The sequence below is a fragment of the Clupea harengus genome, chromosome 16 (assembly GCF_900700415.2).
Source record: "Clupea harengus chromosome 16, Ch_v2.0.2, whole genome shotgun sequence".
Lineage (NCBI taxonomy): Eukaryota > Metazoa > Chordata > Actinopteri > Clupeiformes > Clupeidae > Clupea > Clupea harengus.
In genome coordinates, this window is record NC_045167.1 from 24954942 (window position 1) to 24961300 (window position 6359).

A 6359-nucleotide genomic window follows, 5' to 3' on the forward strand; every position below is an offset into this window, starting at 1 on the left:
AGCGCACCTTATCATGAGCGATCAGAATAAAGTGTTCCCACATGTCAGAACGACCTCTCTTCCTAGATGCTTTCATAATGATGATAAATCAATACGAACGTAATGACTGTCACAGAATGACTACTACGAACCAAACGCAATGTTGTGCGCGGAAGTTTTTATGCTTTGAAGGCGCTACAATTCAGACTCAAAACGAGGCAACTGACTGTTTCGTGCGTGGCGCTGTGAACCACTCAGCTGGTTCATTCGGAGAAAGAAGCAGTTGCTGTTTCGCACGTAATATGTCACGTGATTTTTCCGTACCAAAGCAACCTTCGAAGCAGTGGTTTTATGGTTGGTGTAGTTTAAGGTATGAAGCACGTTCCGGCGCTTCAGTGTCAGGCTGCCATCACTACTGAGATGCCACAGTTCTGGCCGGGGATGCCAGACCGTTCCGCGCGCCTGCGATAGGAGGTCTCTCCGAAGAGGCAGCTCCCAAGGCGGTTGCACCGACATATTGATCAGATCCGCCAACCACGGCTGACTGGTCCAGTGGGGGGCTACTAACAGCAACTCCCTGCCCTCGTCCGCTATCCTGCACAGCACCTGCTGGAGGAGCGGGACCGGGGGAAACGCGTACAGACGCAAACTCGGCCACTGGTGGCTCAGTGCGTCCACCCCCAGTGGAGGGTTGTCGCCCCCTAGCGAGAACCAGAGCGGGCAGCAGGTGTTCTGTCTGTTGGCAAACAGATCCACCTGGGCCTTGTAAAAACGCAGCCAAATCTGATCTACCACTTGAGGGTGGAGACACCAATCTGCCGCCTGAGGGTCGCCCCTCGATAACAGGTCTGCCCCGTAGTTGAGGTGGCCTGGAATATGAACTGCTCTGAGGGAACGGATGTGAACCGCCGCCCACAGAAGCAGGCGGTTCACCCAGTGGTACAACGACGGGGAGCGCACTCCGCCTTGGCGGTTTATATACGCCATGGCTGAAGTGTTGTCCGTCCTTACCAACACATGTCGACCACTTAACTTGGGCAGAAAGTGCCGCAGTGCCGGGAAAACCGTTTGCAGTTCTAACACATTTATATGTGACTCGGCTTCTGCTGCAGACCAGCGACCGTTCACATACCTCCACCCTTTTGTGGAGGCATCTGTGGTCACCACTACGCGGCGCGTCACAATGCCCATGGGGCCCGACGCCGCGAAGAACTGCAGAGTCCTCCAGATCAACAGGGCTCTCCTGCATCTGGAGGTCACCGCTATTCTGTGGTGTCTGTCCTTGGTAGAACTGAGTTTTAAGGAGAGGTACCATATCTGAAAAGGCCGCATACGCAACATCCCCAGAGGGAGAGCGATTGCGGCTGATGCCATCATGCCCAGCAGCCTTTGGCAGCACAGGGACGAGACTGTCTGCCCCAGCTTGAACTGATGCACGCATGATCTGATGGCTTTTATTCGGTCTTGAGACAGACTGACCTTCATTGAGGTGGAGTCTAGAAACATGCCTAGGAAATGTGCGGTTTGGCCTGGGCGCAGAACGCTTTTTTCCTTGTTTATCACAAAGCCGAGGCGGTACAAGTTTGCCACCACTAGATGGCAGTCTTGTACCGCTGCTGCTCTTGAGCGAGCGCAAAGGAGCCAATCGTCCAAATAATTGAACACACGTAGGCCTCGTTGTCGCAACGGGGCGATGGCTGCTTCCACGCACTTTGTGAAAACCCTCGGTGCCAGAGCCAGACCGAACGGGAGTGCGTGGAACTGGTATGCTACTCCTCCGAACGCAAACCTCAGAAATCTCTATTGTGATGAACCAATCGTTTGGTCTTATGAACTGAACTAGCCGGCAGGGTGTCAGCATTCTGAACTTCAAAGGCATGAGCGCTCTGTTCAGCACACGTAGATCTAATATTGGCTGATAGTTCCCGTCCTTTTTGGGGACCAGGAAGTATCTGCTGTAGAAGCCTGAGTCTGCCTCCTCGGGAGGCACCACACTTATCGCTTTTTTTTTGGAGCAGGGAGTCTATTTATTTTCATAGGAAATGAGACTGGCCCTGCGGCACCACTGATTGGACCACCCCTCCGAATCTCGAGGCGAGTGAACTGCAGCGTGTAACCCGCTGTGATTGTTTTTAGTACCCATAGTGACACAGCGCATACGCGCCAACTCTCCGCGCAGCCTGCCAGACTGGGCTTTGAGTTGAATAGGTCGGGAACTAACCCGCTCATGGTCAATGTGCCTAAACCTAGATCTGCGCCCGCTCTGCCTAGGGAGGGGGACGAGATCTGGGGTTGCCATGAAGGGTGCGTGTGCAGTGGGTGCACCCCGGGGGGAGTTACACAAGCATGCCTTAACACTGCGCCAACTGGGGCAGTGGTCGTGACATTTGGATGCGGTGCTTGTGGGAACCTGTTCACCGTGCTTGACATGAATTGTGCATGAGAGCAGCATGCTGCCGTGGGGCGCGGGCTGCGCTCTGGGCTGAGCACGCAGCTGGCTGCTGCTGTGCTGGCGGATGAGTGGCGGGGCGGAAGGAGTGCCTCTGCCAGCCTCGCCGCGTGGGCATCTTGGCCGGGGGTGCTGGAGAGCAGAACCCACTCCGCGTCTGTCCTGGAGTCGGGGTTGTCTGTCCCGAGGAGGATTGCTGCTCCGAGCCACTGGAGCGAGGCATCCAAGCCTGGAAGGCCTCTTGGCTCTTCTGCTGCTCCTCAAACTTTGAGGCTATCGTGCCCACAGCTTCACCAAAGACGCCCTGGACGCTGACCGGGGCGTCCAGCAGCGGCGCCTTTTCTCTGTCCGTCAGCTTTGCAAGGGACAACCAGAGAGACCTCTGCGTCGCCACAGAGGCCCCCATGACCCTCCCCAGGGCCTGGGAGGTGCAGCGGGTAGGCGGAGAGACAGGTCCGTCGCCCTACGGAGCTCCACCACCGCCTCGTGCCCATCCCCCAGCGACGCGGCCAACTCCGTCAGGAGTTTGGCTTGGTAGCGCTGTAGGAGCGCTGCGGTGTTCGTCAAACACGCAGCCTGCCCAGCAGCCAAATAAGCCTTCTCGGCCAGAGCTGCCTGGTGCCTGGCCACTCGTGTGGGCAGGAGGGGTCTCGAGGCCGAGGCGCATCGTGGGAGAGGCGGGTGAGAGGTAGCCCACCACCGTGTCCTAAACCGGTGGAAAGGAGAGGTAGCCGCTCTCCTTGGCTTGGTCGAGGTGGAGGTAGGCAGCAAAGCCCGGCACCAGGGCACGTCCCGAGTAGGGAGTGGCCCATGTGGTCTTGAGCTCCCCATGCACCTCCGCAAAGAAGGGGATGGGGCTGGGGGCTGCTACCGATGGGCCAGCATAGAACTCCCCATCCAGCAGTGAAGCCTGCACGCTGGGAGGGGGAGGGAGGGGGAGGGAGGGGGAGACCGAGGTAGCTCGCCGCCCTCAGCGCCACCTCGTGGAGCTGCTGGCCCAAGGTCCTGGAAGTAGCCGGCACAGATGTCGCAGGCCGGGTCGTCGCCATTGAGAGCCGCCTCCGCGTGGGCCACGCAATGGCGGTGGCGGTCGCCCTTGTCTCTGGCGTGCCCGCAGTCGGGGTAAGCCTGCCTGGATATAATCTGAAATGAGAAAGAAAGTTAATTTCAAGAGCACACTATCACAACTGAATGTTGGGTAGCAAGAAGCTAGCAGGCTAGTCAGGAACTTAGCCAGCTAACCAGCTAGGATAGCAACTCGACTTTCTTAATAGTAAGTCGAACTTGTAGCACTCAGAGCTAGTGAGGGTAAAAGAACCCGAATAACTCACCAACTCGAAAGTGTAAAAAGCACACAAAGTTTCAACTTATCAGAGCATAGAAAAAGTGTCTGGATTGACCACTTTGAGGCGAAGTTTCTTAAGAGATCGATTTGACCGTGTGCATCCCTACTTAAAGGCTCCTGAGGGGGCGGGCTCAGGAGAGGGATTGGACGAATCTCAGCTTTCTGGCGTGAGTAAATAGTGCTTCGATTGGTTCCGTGACTACGTCATGTCCCATCTGTTATATCGCAGTCCAACTGCGATAGGGAACTACTCACTTTAGAATGGATGCAACTAGTTCACTGCTGAAGTTAAGAGGTAAAGGCATGGACCGGTCACTCTTCATGGACACACAGCTGGGCACTGGAGATGGAGGTCTGTGTGAGTGTCGTCTACAAACACAAGTAGACACAAGAAACCAATCAATGTCGACTAATTTCATAGACTTATTTCTTTATGGAATGAATGGATGTGTTCACAATAAATGCTATATAACAATATCTGCACCAATGCAGAATGAATCTCTCTCTCTTTCTCTCTCTCTCTGTCGCCATCAAGTTCAAAGTTCAATGTTCAAAAGAAACTTTGCTTTATTGGCATTACCATAACATTCTACAGTATTGCCAAAGCATTTGGATTGGGTGTATGGACTTTATACACAAGGTACATAAGAAGGGGAAAGGGAGAAGTAACTACATTTCTCTCTTTCTCTCTCTCTCTCTCTCTCTCTCTCTCTCTCACACACACAAGCACACATAAACCTCTATTTAACAGATGCACATGTTTTGCATTATGGAGTTGAGGTCACTGTGTTGTTAAATAAATCCAGTGCACACACATTGTGCACACTCATCCACTGAATGAGTAATCGGAATTAGTGATTGTGTGAAATAGTTGTATTGTTATGTGTGTGTGTGTGTGTGTGTGTGTGTGTGTGTGTGTGTGTGTGTGTAGAATTGCATGTAACAACACTGGTATGTCTGAATAACTTAAATAAAAACTACTCACTTTAGAATGGAAGCAGCTAGTTCACAGGAATGGACCGGTCACTCTTCATGGACACACAGTTGTGTGTGTGTGTTTGTGTCAATAATTGCATGTGACATCACTGAAATGTCTGAATATAAAAACTACTCACTTAAGACCTGATGGAACTGGTTCACTGCTGAAGTTAAGAGGTAAAGGCATGGACCGGTCACTCTTCATGGACACACAGCTGGGCACTGGAGATGGAGGTCTGTGTGTGTGTTGTCTATAAACTCAAGGAGACACAAGAAACCAATTAACATAGACTCATTTATCTGTGGAATGAATGAATGTGTTCACATTTAATGCTATAACAATATCTGCACTTTCTCTCTTTCTCTCTCTATCTCTCCCTCTCTCACTATCACACACACACACACACACACACACACACATACTTGATGTTTTTAAGGCAACCACTTTCCTCAAATGTTTTAAGTGAACTCAACTTATTGGGGCTAACAGTGTGGGCAGATCTGTTGGTGAATTCAAACCAATACCAATCATCATAGACTCATTTATCTGTGGAATGAATGAATGTGTTCACAATTAATGTTATATGACAATATCTGCACCAATGCAGAATGAACCTCTCTCTCTCTCTCTCTCTCTCTCTCTCACTCTCTCTCTCTCACACACACACACACACGCACACCCTCTCTATAACAGATACACCCCTACATCTTTTCCATTATTGAGTTGAGGTTATACCTTTGCACTGTTACAGATGGGAAATGTCAGCATTTAGCTTTTTTATCTTATCTTACAAATCCTCTTTCATAACAGTATGTGTGTGTGTGCGTGCGTGCATGCGTGTGTGCATGCGTAAGTGTGTGTGTGTAACAACACTCTCTCTCTCTCTCTCTCTCTCTCTCTCTCACACACACACACAAGCACACAACAACCTCTCTTTAACAGATGCACATATTTTTGGGTAACACTTTAGAATAACCCTCCTTAATAAACCGTTTATGAAGCATTTGTTGATAGTCTGTTAATCATTTACAAATCATTATCACAACATTTAAAAACATTAGTAAGCTATTTATAAATGAGTAGTAATGTATTTATGAACATGTTTTCTAATTATCTATAAAAAAATGTAATAAGGACATTAGTAAGCCATTTAGAAATGAGTATTAATGTATTTATGAACATGTTTCAAATGATTTCCTAATGATCTAAAAGATCGTTTAAAAGGACATTAGTAAGATATTTGTAAACGAGTAGTCATGTTTGCATGAACATGTTTCAAATGATTTTTTAATGATCTAAAAGATTGTTTATAAGGACATTAGTAAGCTATTTGTAAACGAGTAGTCATGTTTGTATGAACATTTTTCAAACGATTTTCTAATGATTTATAAGATCATTTATAAGGTATATGATAATGGTCTGCGCACATTTTGTAAATCATTTACAAATGATTAATCAACCAGATTTCAATGAGTTACTAATGATTTGTAAGATCATTTATAAGGTATGTGATAATGGTCTGCTCACCATTTATGGGTCATTATGAATAACCTTTGTCATGCATAAGCTACTGTCTAATTCATGAGTGAAGTAATATATGTTAGCAC